The sequence below is a fragment of the Dermochelys coriacea genome, chromosome 9, assembly GCF_009764565.3.
Source record: "Dermochelys coriacea isolate rDerCor1 chromosome 9, rDerCor1.pri.v4, whole genome shotgun sequence".
Taxonomy (NCBI): Eukaryota; Metazoa; Chordata; order Testudines; family Dermochelyidae; genus Dermochelys; species Dermochelys coriacea.
The window spans coordinates 46,219,838-46,238,746 of record NC_050076.1 but is presented as its reverse complement, the minus strand read 5'-3'; the positions used below and the strand labels follow the sequence as shown (position 1 = coordinate 46,238,746).

At 41.7% G+C, this 18,909-nt stretch overlaps 1 protein-coding gene across 6 annotated transcripts in view; it reads right to left on the bottom strand.

Moving 5' to 3' along the window:
• The window catches only part of ARHGEF4 (Rho guanine nucleotide exchange factor 4), a 329,416-nt gene that overhangs the window by 26,736 nt on the left and 283,771 nt on the right, over positions 1–18,909 (bottom strand). Inside the window, exon 1 of one of the 6 annotated variants that reach the window (XM_043492844.1) lies at positions 18,078–18,817. The exons of the other annotated variants lie outside the window; for them this stretch is intronic. The gene's annotated coding sequence lies outside the window, so the exon portion shown is untranslated. Of the gene's footprint in view, positions 1–18,077; positions 18,818–18,909 lie in introns of those variants that run through there. 6 annotated transcript variants of the gene reach the window in all.

Sequence of the window (18,909 nt, the reverse complement as noted above, 5' to 3'; positions counted from 1 at the left end):
CAACAGTTAACACCATTTCTACAGTAAGGGAACAATGAGAGGAGATTAAGGCAGAAGAGTGAGGAGAAAAATGTTTTATTTAGGCTCTGGACTTTCTCACCCCATTTAGTCCCGAAATATTTGAAACACCACCTTGACTGAAGGCTACAGCTCCCTGATTCAACGCCACTTTAACTCCAGGATTTATTTGGCCTTTGGGAGGTGACAGGTACTGAAAAATTTAATAGTTCATTAATTATTACCAGCATATCATGTACTGCCTTTTAGTGCATCATGTCTTTGATCTGCAGCTTTTTAAAAAAATTATTTTGTTGGACTCTCATGGAATGAGTAAATGACTCCTTGTTTTAACAGATCCTCCTCTGAGATAGATCATTTAAGAGTAGACTGTGCCACTACTCAACATCAGTCATGGTGTTATTGCCATAAATATTATTAAACTATTGATATTATTTCACATAGTTTCTCTGACTTGTAAGTGCAGCTGTTCCAGACATGGTGCTGAACCACAATGGACACTATAGGTTTCAGAGTAGCAGCCATGTTAGTCTATATTCGCAAAAAGAAAAGGAGTACTTGTGGCACCGATGCATCCGATGAAGTGAGCTGTAGCTCACGAAAGCTTATGCTCAAATAAATTTGTTAGTCTCTAAGGTGCCACAAGTCCTCCTTTTCTTTTTGCGAATGGACACTATAGAATTCAACAAAGCTTGTTCTGGCAGAGACATATGGCTGGGGTGAGAATGGGATAGTTAAGACTCTCCTTTTGCTAATTAAGAGGAAGCACAATAGGAGGAGAGGGTTTTCTGCAAGATGTCCAAGAACACTGCACAGTTAGACAGGTAAATTACAAGCGCTTCTTGCCTTCCACAGAAACATCATGTTAGATGGAATATTGATCACTTCCAGCATAGCTACTCCTATGATTGAAAAGGCTCACAGTTGCCACATCACATGCCCTGCTCTTGCTATTTACCATAGTCACTGAGAAACAAAGGTCAGTTTTCATACAAAACAAATGTTTAACTGGTCCATTCTATTGTTGTGACTTTGGCAGCTTTTCATTCTGACTACTCAAGAGCTTTTCTTAAAGGCCAGCATTTCCTACCGCTAAACTTGTTCTTGTGACCTAAGTAAGATGACCAGAGGTCCCGATATTAGAGGCTTTGTCTTATATAAGCAACTATTAACTTCTCCTCCCCCCCCAAAAAAGTGTCCTGATTTTTCACACTTGCTACCTGCTCACCTTAGACCTAAGCAATGTGTGAACCAGAGTCTCTGAAAGGGAAATCGTAGAAAACAGAATGCAAACTTTGCCTTCTTCAGACCTGCTCTTAGTCAGTTTTGTTTGCAACTCTGTAAATGAACAGAAACGAGGGAGTTCTCTTTATCTATACCAGGTTGAGTGTGCAAGGATAAATCAGCAAGCCAAACGCAATATTATCAGTGCATCACTGACACTGAATATTGACTGTACTGCAGGTGCTCTAATATTACATTAGCATTTTTATTCATCTGCAGCTGCTTTTAACTGTCCACATAGCTACAATCGGCTGTAATTTGTTTGCTGCTCATTTACAGTTCACCAAAGAAGCACTGTGTATGTTACTTGATATGTCACAAAAGTGAATAATAAGGTACATTAGAGGCTCCCAAGCACTGTCTCTTCTAGGGCAGAACAAATATGACCAAGAGGGGCAAAAAACAGCCCGGGGTCCACTGCAAATCCACATAATTACACTGAAATTAAGCCATTATATGTATGCAAAAAAATTGAGTTTGCTAAGCACTGCATCTATATGCATGTTTGTATTTTGACTATTCAGCTCTTTTTGGTCTAAGGCTGTATACCTCAGCATAATTGCCTCATATGTCCCAGGCTTGTTCTCGCGGAAGCTCCAGGCAATACTAACAGAGATAAAAGATCTGTGAACTGTGTAGAAACCCTATGAAACCAGGGAGGGAGGCTATTTTGGGAAATATTTATCTGTCAGCTGTTTAGTTCTACTTAAATAAAACAGTAATAACCTTCTTTTGCTTATGCTGAGCACTAAAAGCTGAAAAAGCAGCCCTGCCTATACCAGGTGCATCGACTATCAATCAGGCACAGGGGAGCTCAGCTTCCAGTCAAGAGAGAGGATAAGGCACAAGAACCACATTTGCTGCACTGTGACCCTAGAACAAATATCTTCTAATCAAGAGTAGCTATAAAGTCAATCATTGCATAATGAACTAAAATACATCTGAGAAGCACTGCTTCTATTTTTCCGAATATTTCTTTGGATCTCTCAGAACACGTGTATTAGAAACAGAAAAAGAGAACTGGGTCATGACACCAAACATTTTAAGCCTTCAGTCCCACCAGTCTACAAGTCAGCAAGCCCCCCAAAAGGCAAAACCCACAGACTGCTCCGGCTGCTTCACTCTGTTAATCCTTCCCCTATGGAGGTGCTCACCTTCCCGCTCTTATGGAAAGTGCAGCAGGGGAGTTTTATATAGCATATTATTTCCCATCATGCCCAGAAGCATGGCTGCACTCACTCTAGAGATTCTTGTAAATGTACAGGTGTAATCTAGCTAATCTCTGCCCCGACTTAAAAATTTCTCCTGTAGTTCAAAGCTTCCATCCCCCTCATCCCGCCCTCCAACTCTCTGTGTTTAGGGAAGGAGAGAGGAGAGGAGAGGAGAAAAAGGTCAATAGAGACTCTGCAAGCTGGTTTTCACAAAAACAACAGTAACAAAAAAAGAACCAGCCCCCTGGCATGACCCAGGTCCAGGCAATTAACATTCCCCTACCCAGAAGCTTTAAGAAATCATCTTCCCCTTTTGTTACTAAGAAGGGAACTTCTAGATGGTCATTTATTCATAGCGTGTAAGGCCTGAAAGGTCCATTAGCTCTTCTAGTCTCATCTCCTGTATATCACAAGGCACTACATTTCACATAGTTACCCGTGTATTGGCCCAATAACTTGTATTTGGCTAAAGCATACCTTTCAGAAAGGAATCCAGCCTTGAACTGAAAATATCCACAGATGGAGACTCCACCACTTCCCTCAGTAGTTTGTTCGAATGGTTCAGCACCACAACTGCCAAAATACTGTGCCTAATTTCTAATTTGAATTTGTCTTGCTCCAGCTTCCAGCCATTGGTTCTTGTTCTTCCTTTCACTGCTGTATTAAAGAGCCCTTAAGTATCTGAGATTTTCTCCCTGTGAAGGTACTTATACAGAGTAGTCATGTCACCTCTCAATCTTCTGTCTGATAAGCTAAACAGACTGAGCTCCTTAAGTGTCTCACTGTAAGGCATTTTCTCCAGCCCTACAATCGTTTTTGTGGCTCTTTTCTGTACCCTCTCCAGTTTTTCAAAATCCTTTTTAAAAAATGGACACCAGAACTGGACACAGTATTCCAGTGTAAGCCTTACTAACCACATTAGCCCTTTCTGCTACAGCATTGCTCTAGAAGCTCACGTTGAGTTGCTCATCTACTATAGGGTGACCAGACAGCAAATGTGAAAAATCGGGATGTGGGTAGAGGATAATAGATGCCTATATATAAGACAAAGCCCCAAATATTGGAACTGTCCCTATAAAATCACACCATCTGGTCACTAATCTACTGTGACCCCTAAATCCCTTTCAGAGTCATTGCTTTACAGGATACAGCCCCCCCATGTAGGTGCAGCCCTGCATTTTTTGTTCCTAAAGATATGGCCTTGCATTTGGTTGTATTAAAACACAGTATGTTTGAGTGGGCTAAGATTACCAAGTGATCTTGATTGCTCTGTATGACTGACCTGTCCTCATCATTATTTACCCCTCCACCAATCTTTGTGTCATCTGCAGATTTTATCAGCAGTGATTTTAGACCTTTGATGAAAGTGTTGAATAGTGTTGGGCCCAGAACTGATCCATGTGGAACCCCACTAGAAACACCCCCATGTGACGATTTCCAATTGATGACTACTTTTTTGAGACCTGTCCGTTAGCCAGTCCTTAATTTACTTAGCATGTGCTCTATTGATATTATATAGTACCAATTTTTTAAATCAGAATGTCACATTCTACGAAGTCAAATTCCTTACAAAAGTCTATTACATCTACCAGTTATGTTTATCAACCAAACTTGTAATCTCACCAAAGAATAAAATCAGATTTGTTTGACAAGACCTATTTTCCATAAAAGCATATTGATTGTCATTAATTATATTCCTATCCTTTAATTCTTTATCAACTGAATCCTGCTTCTGATTCTTCCTGCTCCCTGGGGTAATTTCCTTCTCAAGGAATATGCAGCGATAGGTGGTTAAAGTAGATTGAAACAGGAGGGGGAGCTCCCGCTGTGCCACCCAAGGAGGAAGGGGAGTTGTAGAGAAACAGGTTACCCAAGCCAGAGGGAAGAGGGATGCTATCCTTGTTTTTAGCAGGGAAGGCAGAGTGGTGCTCACCTTTATTTGAAGCTATGTGTGTGTGTTAGGGGAAGTGGTTATAGGAAAGAACTACAATCCAAGCATCACTTGCAGTGCTTTGCATGTTAGGGATCTACTACACAGCACATACATGAACCTTTTGGAGGAAGTCTTCTCTTCAACATCCATTCTAAGGACAGATTTTCCATAACTTTCCCCCCTGACAGTCAATGATCAATCACTTTCATCAACCAGAAACAAATTCGGCTTTCTCCAAGAGAATCCCATTCACTCCTGGTAGAGATATGGAAGTTTCCTGTTTTTATCATGTGCTATGTAGTAACAGAGTCTGCCAACTATCTAGAACTAATATCCTCAGTCTTAGGCAAAGGAAACGACAGAAGATAAAATACCACTGAATCCTTCCCAAGGTTATCATCATTCTATAAAAGACAGTTCCTGCTATCATGCCAGGTAACAAAATGTTAATGTATTACAGAAGTTGCTGTTAGTTACCACTCTAATTAAGGTTGTAAAACGGTTTCCAGAAGCCCTTGTTATCATTCACTGAAGTTTCCAAAAGATTATTCTTTGAAGATGAAATTTTCCATACTCTTTTCCCAGCCTCAAGCTGTATTTTTTTCTGGTAATTGTGAACTAATTTTGTTCAACTGTTTTTGAATGAGAAGATAGTAAAAACAAAACCAAAGCAATTTTCTGTTTCCCATTCTGACCATCATTGTGCCCACAAATGGCCGAACTCTGAACATTCAGACTTGATGTGTAGGCTCCTCAGTGAGGAATAGCAGAACCTTTGCTTGGCTGGAAAATGTGTGGTTCATCATTTAGTAGTTATGATGGTTTGAAAATGCCCTCTGTGGAGCATGCAGAGTGGGAACATTCTCCTATCTATGAATGCACTGTACAAGTAGGCATGCGTATAAAACTAAGGAAATACAGTGTCATTCAAAAATGTTCAAAAGGCCTTTGGCAGTTAAGTGATTGCTTAAAGGACCACACCATCTTAAACCCACAGAGCCCAAGAACTTAAGTTGCTCTAAAGCCTTAAATCAGCTTAAATTTAAACCCATCTAAAGCCTTAAAGTGACTTAAGCAGCTTATACCAGTCTAAGGACTTTAAGTGGCTTAAGATGCTTCAAATTTTGGCTAGCCTGCCTTCCCCTCCCTCCCCCCTCCCCCACACGCACCCACACCCAACCTCTCTGGCCATACAGTTTGGGAACAAGCAACAGGCACCAGCTGCTAAAAACTTTGCCTGGGATTTTCGAAGTATCCTACATGCCAAACTCATATTGACTTTGAATGGCAAGTGGAAACCTTACTCCCTTAGTTCTCTTTGAACTTCTTAAGCTTTGACATTTGCTGCACACCAAACACCTGTGAGTTTCTTCTCTTTTCTTCTCTGGAGGTGGGAAGGAGGGAGGACTGGATATGAATTCCCATATGTGAACCTTCCATTGTGGTCTTGATTGTGGGTCAGACCCCAAACAATAAGGGACCTATTTTCCAGTTCTAGTTTGGATACAGCTAAAATGTTGGTTGACCTCATAAAATTTGAAGCCCAAACAGAGGGAATCTCACAAGAGTAGCTAATTGTACAACAGCAGCTTGAAAGATTTTGGCATCTTCAAATTTGAACCTTACTTTATGCCTGGTTTCAAATCCACCCTGTGAAACCTAACCTATATCTAACAGGAAGGAATCCAGAACCAAACATCTCCTCCTCAGCCCACCTCTAATTATTTGTGACTGGCAAAATTGTTGCAACTTTTAATTTTATCTTTACTCAGGGACACAATTGGGAATGCTAGTTATTGTCTTCATTTTAATGTTATGTGTCTATGATTATACTACATATACATGCTGCTATGTTCTGTATTCTAGTCTCTCTCCATGATCCTTCCCCATCCCCCTCTTTCTTCTTTCCTCTAGGATCTGAATTTCTCTTTGAGCCTCTCCTATCAATGCCCCCTTTATTATCCTCCATGATACCACCTGTCCCTCTGTCTCTTTGTTGGAGTTCAAACTTCCCCTTAATCTCGTGTCCCTAAAGTGGGCTGTTGCCAAATTTTGAGGTTCCTCCTTTGTACTCCCCGTCCCCTGTTGCTTCCTTCTCCCTCTGCAAGGTATTGTTACCATTTTTGACATGTGGGGAGATCAGGTGCCCTTTAGCTGTGGGCCAGCAGCCTGCATCTTAGCTGGCTCCCCCATACAACCGCTGCCCCCTGTGGCTGGAGGCCACATTGACAACTCAGGAGATGCCAGCTCAGTTTTAGGAAAGCAGCGACTGCCTGAGAAGCTCGTAGTGCCCTTATCTCCACTGGGAGAAGTCCAATTACTCCCCTAATGGATCAGGAATCCCCTGCACCAAAAAAGAAAAAAGTGGGTAGATACACAGCCAAAGAGCTCCTGGGCATAAACACCTGGCCTTAGCTCTTCATCTGCGGAAAGATGAGGGAACCAGAAAGACTCACACTGCTCTAAGCTTTGAGCCAGACCTTTATTCCTTCCCCAGGAGACTCAGTAACTTACAGAATCAACTGTAGCTTGGAGGCAAATTAATCTAAATTTGTTTTACAAATGAGGCAAGAAGAAACATTTGCAAGAAGCAAATATAACAGTGGTGTTTGCAAACCACTTCAAATCAGCAAAAGGTCAGCATATCTCTGGTTCTGGGATAGGCAGCTTGCCAGAAAGTAGCCCTCATTTTTCTTTTTGTGTAATTTAATTTTAATGGAACATGCTGCAAGGAAAACACTAAAATGATTTTTATTGCTACGATCGTCTGTAAAAACATCCCCCTTGGATTAACAGTCATGTGCCAGATCCTGCCCCAAATTAATGGGAGCTGAGGACACTCAGCACCTAACAGGAGGAGCCCCAGAATTTTCAGAATTTGACCCTTAGTGGCAATTTCCCTGGCCCCCAAAGAACTATTCAGGAATTAGCCTCTGTCTCCTTCCTTTGGCTTCTCCTGCAAGAACAACTGCAAGTGCCCAATGACCCAAAAAATTAGCTATAGTGGCAATTTCTCTATCTGTATCTCTCTTACACACAAACATATACTTCAGGCTTTCACCTTATTATGCCAGTGATCAAATAGACCTTGTCCATTCTTCCTTTCTTAGGTGGTCATAAGAAAATCTCAATATTAGCAGGGCTGGGGTGGGGAATCAGAACTGATGCCATTTCACATGTTCGTCATTAGGCAAATGTTAGTCATTCTTTTATTATTCCTTATCTGATTGGTTTCTGTGGGAGTAAAAATGTAGTCACGCACTTTCTCCTTTTTTATTCTAACAAGAGCGCCTTTGTTCTAATCAAGTTCTCTCCCTAACTCCTTCTCTGAGTAAATATATGTTGTTGTTTTTAAAAATCCTATTGATGGTACATGTAATGGGTAGATAGAAGTAGCAGCTGGTTGGAATCTTCTGGGGTCCTCTCATGCTTATGCCATTTAAATATTTCCCATTTTCCTCACTTATCTGAGGTGTCAATTGCCATTTTGGTCAAGAAAGCCAATGGATTCCCTTGGCCCATTATCCATATTGCTGCCTCTAGTCCGTGCTGGAAAATAAGGCAGCTGAGCTGGGGCAGATCACAGGTTCTCCTCCTCCTCTTGTGTAACACTATTTCCTTACCCTAGGCAAACACACAAGTGTTCAACAGATTCCCCCTCTTCCATGGGACTGAATCCCTCAGCTATGGAAGAGGTTGCAAAATGAATCGTGGGCCTTGCAATAAGCAGCTTTGCAAGGCAATCAGAGGCAGTGTTATTGAGTGGCTAGGGCACTAGACTGACTCAGCGGACCTCCGCCCTATTCCCAACTCTGACAAGGACCTGCTGTGTGATCTTGGGCAACGTCTCTTCTCCTCTCTCTATCTGCTTCCCTTCCTGCCCTTTGTCTGTCTTGTCTGTTTAGACTGTGAGCCCTTTGGGGAAGGGGCTGCATCTTACTATATATGTGTACAGTGAGACACTGATTCCTATTGGGGCCTCGAGGTGTTACTGTAATAAAATATAATAAATACTAAAATGTTCAGTTACAATTTCTTACCAAGATTCCTCATGGTAATTTTCAAATCCTGCTTTTACTTATCCACTTATGAAACTTTTTTGGGGGGGGAGGCTGATGGGGGAGAAAAAAAATCTTCTCTGCTAGGTTCTTTGTTCCAGATCCTTGATTGGTGTAAACTGGCATAACTCCTTAAACTCAACAGAGCTAGGCCAATTTACACCAGCAGAGGAGCTAATACTCAGTGTATTAAAACAATGCTGAAAGTGGCGGCTGTTTTGGAATGCCTGAAGTAACCCCAGCACAAATCTGTACCGAGGAATAAGTCAATAGGTACAAGAGAAATGCCATTTTATTTCACACTTTGCAGCTTTTTCATTAGTTAACATGCCCAGGGATGCAATATAAATACAAACATTCCTAATTTTTTATCTTATCTAATCTGTGCAATGGGACATTTTAAAAATCAGAACATTAAAAGCATAAATTACAAATAATAGTTGATGGTATCATTCTAAATACTTAACATGTTTCTTATCTGGCCAGCTCCATGCCTTAGAGCCCAGGAATAAATCACAAAGACAGCGGATGGTTATCAAAGTCACCCTACAAAAATGAATCTAGCCTTGGAGAATAGACGTAGACCAAAACATGATCAAAAGCAAACAGCTCCCTCCTTGACATTGGTCCAGTACTCCGCAACGGAAGGGAGCAAACTTTTGTACTGTCTACATTTAAAGCAAAGAAACAAGCTTAGCAGGCCCTGCTCTCTCATTGGACAGGCCACTGCCAGTGAAATGTTCTGGTGCATTAGAGCTAGACCGCTTCTCCTGGTCCCATATTGCTGTGTAGGGGAGTGGAAGACAGTAAGGACACACCTCTGTGCAGCCCATGCAGGTCACTTCTTGCAACTGGGTAAGTACAGAGGTTGCACTTGGAATGTTCTCCCCCAGGAGCAACAAGGAAGACAGAGTGTAGGGAGTGGGGGGAGCTATGACTTTTTGCCCCCTTGTATTGACCAGAGAAGCTGGCTGACTGTGGGGTGTGGAAGAGTGCGCTGTACCCCAAAAGGTGCATCAAGGCATTACTCTCCAGCACAAATGGAGAGCCAGAGGAGACACTGTGCCTCAGAAATTTGTCTGAGGCTCAACATCACTGGGTGTTCCCCCTTGCGCTTCCACACTGCTCCTCAGTCAGGGCTGTGCCCAAAAGCACAACCGAGCCCAACATCTGCATTACTGCAGTGAAGAAAACGAACAGTCTCACTGCTGGGTCTTCACCTTTGATGACAATTAAGTGCAACTAGCAAAAAACAAACACACAAACAAAACCGAATGCCAACTTTGTGCCTTCAAATCCCAAATCACCTTCTTTTCCCATCAGTCTTTTCAGCATTGCCGATGCTGTTCGCACCCAACACGACTCTGGAATCCTTGGCCTGATGTCAACTTTCCGGGTTGTTTCTTACACTGAGATTTGAGGCAGGTTTGAATGAGTCATGGTTTCTAAATACAGGTTGATTAACTTCTATAGGCCAGAAGTGAGGATTTCAAGGTGAGAAATCCCACTTTCAGAAACAGATGTGATGGCATAATTAGCTGTACCCAGCTTGAGGCTGTATATATAACTGTAGGGAAGGCTGGGGTGGAGCAAGAGAAACAAATATAAGTGTTCCCATCCCAACCATAAAACTATGCCCAGATAACTATGAAAATGGCCATCTTACAAATAACCGGATAAAGAGATGGAAATGCCAAAAAAAAATTCATCCATCATTTCCTCATTAAATATTAGGGGCAGATTCAGACCCCTATCCTGTATTCTCTGGCAACCACCCAGGGCTGCTGGAGTCTGGAGATACACAGTAACTCCTCACTTAACATTGTACTTATGTTCCTGAAAAATGCGACTTTAAGTGAAAAGACGTTAAGCGAATCCAATTTCCCCGTAAGAATTATTGTAAATAGGAGGGTTAGGTTCCAGGGAAAGGTTTTTTTTGCCAGACAAAAGGCATTATATATATTTTAAACAATTTCAAACAAGCAATTTAATAAAGTTGTGCAATGCTTCGCTATAACATTGTTTGGCTGCCTGCTTTGTCCACGGCTGACAGCCCCCCATTGGCTCTCTATGCCCCCGTATCCCAGCGCCTCCCGTCCGCTAGCGGACTCCACAGATCAGCGCCTTCCCCTTCCCTCCCCTGCCTCCTGCCCGCAGCAATCAGCTGGTTTGCGGCGTTCAGGAGGCAGGGGAGGGAAGGGGGAGGCTGTGCGCTGCATCCTCGCTCCTCCCCGTAGCCTCCTGAATGCCGCAAGACAGCTGATTGCCACAGGAAAGGAGGCAGGGGATGGAAGGGGGAGGCGCTGATCTGCGGGGTCCGCTAGCAGACGGGAGGTGCTGCGGGGGGGCATAGGGAGCTGATAGAGGGGCTGCCAGCCATGGACAAAGCAGGCGGTCAAATGATGTTATATTGGAGCCTTGCACAACTTTAAACGAGCATGTTCTGTAATGGAGCAGGGACATAACATTGAAACAACGTTAAGCGAGAGGACGTTAAGTTGGAAGTTACTGTCTGTACCTCCAATTAGCACTTTGCTCCAGGATTTCAGAGTTGCCCTTTCTTTGTAACAACTTCCTTTTTGACATAAGGATTGCTAGGTCCTTCAACTCCCATCTATGCTGTGAAATAATAATATACGGTATGTACCTAGCTCCTTCCACTGAAGAGATGAAAGAGCTTTACAAACATTGATTCATTTAGTCTCCCACTTCTCCTGTGAGAGAGAAGTGTTGTTATCCCTATTTTACTGCGGAGGGAAACTGAGGCAGAGACCTAAATCAATTTGCTCAAAGTCACCCAGAATCTACGGCAGAGCCAGGAATAGGCGGCAGGCCTCCTGACTCTCAGTACTGTGCTTTCAGCCCCAAGACACTTTCCCCAGAAATCCTTTTCTAGGTACAGCAATGCTTGCCTTCCAAAGATATCATTATGGAAAGAGGGAAGTGGATTAACTGACATTACAGAACAATCAAATGCAGCATACAGATGAAGGCAGGAAAAGCCTTTATACACATTTAACAAACCCCAACCCTGCTATCTTTACTGAAAAGTGTGCCCCTTAACACTCCAGCACTTGGGACCACAGCCTTGCTGAGCTGAGGATTTTCTTCCTACAAAGGATCCAATTTGAGATAAAGAAAAGGATACGCACACATACAATTCTAGCACCTCATGGCTTAAAAGGTAAGGCAACTATAGTTGGAGCCGGAAGCTGCCATTGTTATTCGCATTGAGAGATACCCTTACTCCACATGTAGTCTCAATAATTTCAGGGGGGCATTTGTGACGTAAAGCTCTCCCCAAGCTGATTACAGAGGGAAGAGTCAGGCTTTATGGGAGAATTTTTCTGACACACACACACAAAAAACATCTTTTTCTCTCTCTTTATTGCCTTTATAAACATTATCAAGGAATTTTAATGTAAAAGGCTGAGTTAACGCAGTGCTAAGATTGCAGATTTAAACATCAACAGTCAAGAAATGCCAGAGTTAAGGTTCTCATAGCAACATTAAACTGCCCAAGGGTGCACATGTGTGGTATTTTGGATAATTAGCTATGCTGTTAAATGTGTGCCTCAATATTCAGGACTGGGTATGTTAAAATCACTGTAAGAACTGTCATTATTCCATCTCCTGGATTTTGTGTGTTTAGATTTTCTATGCATCCGATGAAGTGAGCTGTGGCTCACGAAAGCTTATGCTCTAATAAATTTGTTAGTCTCTAAGGTGCCACGGGTACTCCTTTTCTTTTTGCGAATACAGACTAACACGGCTGCTACTCTGAAACCTAGATTTTCTATCTTAACAGTGCTGTAATGTAGTTTTATATCCAGTATATAGTGTGTGTGTGTGTGTACACATATACATACTGTACATTCTCGATATACAACCACACACACACAATATACGTATGCAACGGAGTCAGGTGTTAAAGAATTCTGCTACTAGCTTAAAAACATTGGTGATAATAGCTTGCATTGCAAGAAACCTTTCCCTTTATTTGTCCTTAGCTTGCTCCCAACCCTATTTCCACAACTCTGCTACGCTCTCTCCACTGCTCACTAATGGCAGCCAGCACTTTTCAAGTCAGAAGTGGTCCAGGAACCTTTGTGTCAGCAGTTGCTGCATGTCAAGAACAAGGGAACTGCCATGGCAGTCAGTAGTGAGGTATATCAGTTACCCTGGAAGCACCATCTGCCAGAATTATGCTTCCAACCAGACATCTTGGTTGTCTCCAGAAGCAGATTTTCCACCTAGCAATGTCAGCTAGCAATTTTAGGACTCAAATGCTCCCCAGGATCCACTCCATTGACTGCTGCTGCATCACCTTTGAAGGGCCACAAAAGTTAATGCAAATGGTATTAGAATGGTTTCAGAATAGCAGTCGTGTTAGTCTGTATCCGCAAAAAGAACAGGAGTACTTGTGGCACCTTAGAGACTAACAAATTTATTAGAGCATAAGCTTTCATGGGCTACAGCCCACTGCATCGGATGCAGAGAATGGAACATATAGCAAGAAGATATATATATACATAGAGAGAAGGTGGAAGTTGCCATACAAACTGTAAGAGGCTAATTAATTAAGATGAGCTATTATCAGCAGGAGAAAAAAATTTTTGTAGTGATGATCAAGATGGCCCATTTAGACAAGTTGACAAGAAGGAGTGAAGATACTTAACATAGGGAAAAACATTCAGTATGTGTAATGACCCAGCCCCACTCCCAGTCTCTATTCAAACCCAAGTTAATGGTATCTAGTTTGCATATTAATTCAAGCTCAGCAGTTTCTCATTGGAGTCTGTTTTTGAAGCTCTTCTGTTGCAAAATTGCCACCCTTAAATCTTTTACTGAGTGGCCAGAGAGGTTGAAGTTTTCTCCTACCGGTTTTTGAATGTTATGATTCCTGATGTCAGATTTGTGTCCATTAATTTTGCGTAGAAACTATCTGGTTTGGCCAATGTACATGGCAGAGGGGTATTGCTGGCACATGATGGCATATATCACATTGGTAGATGTGCAGGTGAATGAGCCCCTGATGGTGTGGCTAATGTGATTAAGTCCTGTGACAGTGTCACTTGAATAAATATGTGGGCAGAGTTGGCATCAGGTTTTGTTGCAAGGATAGGTTCCTGGGTTAGTGTTTTTGTTATGTGGTGTGTGGTTGCTGGAGAGTATTTGCTTCTGGTTGGGGGGCTGTCTGGAAGCGAGGACTGGTCTGTCTCCCACGATCTGTGAGAGTGAAGGATCATTGTTCAGGATAGGTTGTAAATCTTTAACGATGTGCTGGAGAGGTTTTAGTTGGGGGCTGAAGGTGACAGCTAGTGGCATTCTGTTATTTTCTTTGTTGGGCCTGACCTGTAGTAGGTGACTTCTGGGTACTCTTCTGGCTCTGTCAATCTGTTTTTTCACTTCAGCAGATGGGTATTGTAGTTTTAAGAATGCTTGATAGAGATCTTGTAGGTATTTGTCTCCGTCTGAGGGATTGGAGCAAATGCGGTTGTATAAGTCTTAGAGCTTGGCTATAGACAACGGATCATGTGGTGTGTCCTGGATGGAAGCTGGAGTGAGAATGCATCTCACTCCTAGAACCATCAGCTGCTGTGGCCGAGCAGAAAAGGGCAAAAGCTGCTTCCTGGAACAGATATGAAACTGGTGGTGGCAGTGGATGGGAGAAGAGTGGAAGAGGAGGGTCACTAATATGTTAACAAGGGACAAATTTCCCCCTGTATTTAGCCTGTGATAAACACCATCTGTGACTGGAGAATTCCTTCCTTTCAAGAAACACTTTCTTATAACCAAGAAAACAGGCAACATCACTCGGCAAATCGTTAAGTGCAATAGGTATACAAGTTTATACTAACTTCCTGAAAAGCATAATGAGTATATTCCCTGCATTCAATGTTCAGCTTGTGAGATCTAAAGGACACCAAAGTGGGGTAAAGACCTTGGTAGGGAGTGAGGAGCAGTGGGTTCTTTCTTCTTCTTTGACATATTTTGCAATCTGATTCCTTCCACAAGCAAAGGCTTATATAACCCACATACCTCCTGAATGTGGTGTTCTGTCCCACCTAGTGGGCAGATGGGCAGGGAAGGAGGAAGAGACAGACAGACGTCAGCCTTAGTTAACAGCAAGTTGGCTTTTAGCTCACACGGCAGAGGCTCATGCACTAAGCTCCAGAGGTCCCAGGTTTGATCCCCATGGTCCCGACGACCGGGGTCTATTGGTGTTACACTTACTCTACAGAAGTATTTTTATGAACTCCCCCAGAAATAAATCATTTCAAGTTTGTACAACAGAGCAATATCTAGAGGAGGGCAGAGTCCTTTAGAATCGGGGAAACCATTCTAACTCTCCCGCCAATTTTGTGGTAGATATTTTAAAAAGGGGGCTTCTGGGACCTCCCTCTGGCATATCACTAGGCAATGTGTAATGGACAAAAACAGACTGCAACCGGGTGATGAGAGTCTTGATATTGAATTCCAGCAACTGCTGACTGGCTGAAAAAGGGGGGGGGAAAGCCTATGGATCGCTGGCAAATGGCTAAGTGACCAATAGCATGATCAACTACTTATCAGCACAGAATTATTTTGGTTTCATGACTCTATCTTAACAAAAAGGATTGTGTTTGGTCTTCAAAGATTGTAATCAATATTTCAGGGTGTATGCAAATCACCCTGCCCAGGCATGGTTTGTGTATATTAAGACAAATGATTGGGAGATCAATGGATGCATTCTAACTAGGACTGTCAATCACAGTTAACTCACGTGATTAACTCAAAAACATTAATTGTGATTAAAAAATTAATCGTGATTAATTGCACTTATAACAATAGAATACCAATTAAAATTTATTACATATTTTTGGATGTTTTTCTACATTTTCTATATTGATTTCAATTACAACACAGAATACAAGGTGAACAGTGCTCACTTTATATTATTGTTTTTGATTACAAATATATACACTGTAAAAATGATAAAAGAAACAGTATTTTTCAATTCACCTCACACAAATACTGAAGTGCAATCTCTTTATTGTGAAACTGTAACTTACAAATGCATATTTTTTTTTGTTACATAACTGCACTCAAAAACAAAACCGTGTAAAACTTTAGAGCCTACAAGTCCACTCAGTCCTACTTCTTATTCTGCAATCGCTAAGAGAAACAACTTGGTTACATTAATGGGAGATACTGCTGCCTGCTTCTTATTTACAATGTCACCTGAAAGTGAGAACAGGCATTCGCATGGCACTTTTGTAGTTGGCATTGCAAGGTATTTACATGCCAGATATGCTAAACATTCATATGCCCCTTCATGCTTCAGCCACCATTCCAGAAGACATGCTTCCATGCTGATGATGCTCATTAAAAAAATAATGCGTCAATTAAATTTATGACTCTATTCCTTGGGGGGAGAACTGTATGTCTTCTGCTCTGTTTTACCTGCATTCTGCCATATATTTCATGTTATAGCAGTCTTAGATGATGACCCAGCACATGTTTATTTTAAGAATACTTTCACAGCAGATTTGACAAAACACAAAGAAGGTACTGATGTGAGAATTCTAAAAATAGCTACAGCACTCGACCCAAAATTTCAGAATCTGAAGTGCCTTCCAAAATCTGAGAGGGATGAGGTGTGGAGCATGCTTTTAGAAGTCTTAAAAGAGCAACACTCTGATGCAGAAACTACAGAACCCAAACCACCAAAAAAGAAAATGAACCTTCTGCAGGTGGCATCTGATTCATATGATGGAAATGAACATGCATCAGTCTGCACTGCTTTGGATCGTTATCAAGCAGAACCCATCATCAGCATGGAAGCATGTCCTTTGGAATGGTGGTTGAAGCATGAAGGGACATGTGAATCTTTAGCACATCTGGCATATAAATATCTTGCAATGCAGCTACAACAGTGCCATGCGAATGCCTGTTCTCACTTTCAGGTGACAGTGTAAACAAGAAGCAGGCAGCATTATCTTCTGAAAATTGTAACCAACCTTGTTTGTCTGAGTGATTAGCTGACCAAGAAATAGGACTGAGTGGACTTGTAGGCTCTAAAGTTTTACATTGTTTTATTTTGGAAAGCAATTTTTTTGTACATAATTGTACATTTTTAAGTTCAACTTTCATGATAAAGAGATTGCACTACAGTACTTGGATGAGGTGAATTGAAAAATAATTTTTTTTGTTTTTTACAGTGCAAATATTTGTAATAAAAATATAAAGTGAGTACTGTACACTTTGTATTCTGTGTTGTAATTGAAATTAATATATTTGAAAATGTAGTAAACATCCAAAAATATTTAAAACAAATGGTATTCTATTGTTGTTTAACAGGGCGATTAATTGCAATAAATTTTTTAAATTGTGCAATTGCTTGGCAGCCCTAATTCTAACTAATATTATCTATAGCTATATTTCTACAGAGGGAGTCACCATAAATATCCTTGGTTCTTTTCCAAAAACGCCAGAGGCATACTGCACCTTATCAAGACATAGAGCAGGATAGGTATTGATAGCCAACACTTCCAACTTTCTGTAAGCAGCTCCAATACTGCTCCCATTACTGTCAGTGACAAAACTCGGATTGACTTCAGGAGGAGCAGGAGCCAGCCCTCAAAGGCATCAAAGCTTGCTTAAGCCTGGTGAAAAATGAAGATCAAATTCTGCTCTCATACGTTCACAGGCATCTGCCAGAGACTTCACTGGGAGTTGGGACTTGTGCACCCGAAAACAAAGTTTAACGCTGGACCTTTAATATTTTGAGGGATTTGCTTGACTGTATCTATAATTCGCCCCTACCTATAAACAATCCCTTTTCCCTAATACCTCTGTAAAGTTATAACTTTTAAAAAAAATTACAATCACAGAATAATCGCAAAGCTAGAATGCGCAGATCTCTTTGAAATCCAGATTTGTTTTTTAAACAGCTTGAGAAAACAATGTATGTGTGAGAATTCCAAGGGCTGGATTCACCATGCTGTCCTCTTAGGAAGGTTTGTATATTTTGATCACTGACATTAGATCACGGATGGTACTCAGAAAAGTATCATGGGATCTGATTTGCAGTATCTCAGCCCTGTGATCCATGGGATAATATATGGGTGTCAGGTATGGTTACAATGAAAGACAAAGAAATACACATTTCATTTCTGTGTATGCTGAAGTGGCAGGATTTTGGCACAACATCAATGTATTACTCATAAGCATGTAAATAACCAGTACAGAGAACATCATACGTGATATGACACAGACAACACCACAACCAAAGCTCTCCAAATATCAGCTCAGACTCCACAAGCCATTAATATTCAGGTCTCAAAAAGATCATGGCAGCTCCAATAACATCACAGGGAAATGCACTGCCCTTATGAAACCTGCATCTCATTGCATGCTGCTTGCAATTGCAAAATGAAGCGGGAACATGTTGATTTTTTTAAGGGCTTGGACATTTTATTGAGCTATTGCTGTGCCAGTAAAAAACCTGTCCCATGACTTCCTTTCTAGTGTGTCTTCTCGAGATTCATTTGCCTTTAATGCTACCAGTTAGAATGTTGCTCCACTTACGTGCCACTGTTTATGTATGGTATTTCAGGATGTAACAAGCCTGGTGATATGACATCACCAAGCTGAAAAAGATGTGTCGGGGGCTCAGCTTCGTTCCCCTTCTCTTCTAACAGGCCTATTTCAGTGCTCCTGGAGCCAATGGTCACGCTGTTAAGGGATATTGTGTTTCTACGAGAAATAAGAGGCACAAAAACTGTTTTCTGTCCAGTGATTTTGCCAGTCATTTTAGCAGACATGCACATCTATACAAGCCTGGGGTGGTAATTAAAGAAACAGGATAAAAGCCAACAAAATGCTCTTTTCACACAGTTGCAGCTTTGTGCCAAACATGGATTCCTGATGCACTTGCAGAATCCATTATTAATCAGTTACAGTTAATTGGACATTACTCACATCCCACCACACAGCACATATTTCACAGTGGCAATTAGAAAACAATACAGGTTTGAATGGATTAGGCTTTTGACAGCACCTGTAGCCGTTGCCTGCGCGATGGTTTGCTATAAAATGATTGCCACTCAACAAGCAAAGAGAGTGCACAGTCTGTACAGCACTTCGGGTTGAGTGGATGGGTTGAGAAGTGCTACACACAAGTATGGGATCACCACTGTTCTGAATGGGGGGTGTTTAGCACCAGGGGTAGCAGTTATTCAATTGCCAGGGCTGGCTCTGTTACCTCTTTCACTTTCAGTGGTGTAACGGTGCTCCGGACAGCAAGGCACAGACGATGACAACAAGAAGTGGGGGTTGGGGGAGGAGTGCTGACTAATCAAAACAACAAGGGGTACTGTCAGACACACGGGCACCATGATGGGAGACAGGCAAACCAGAA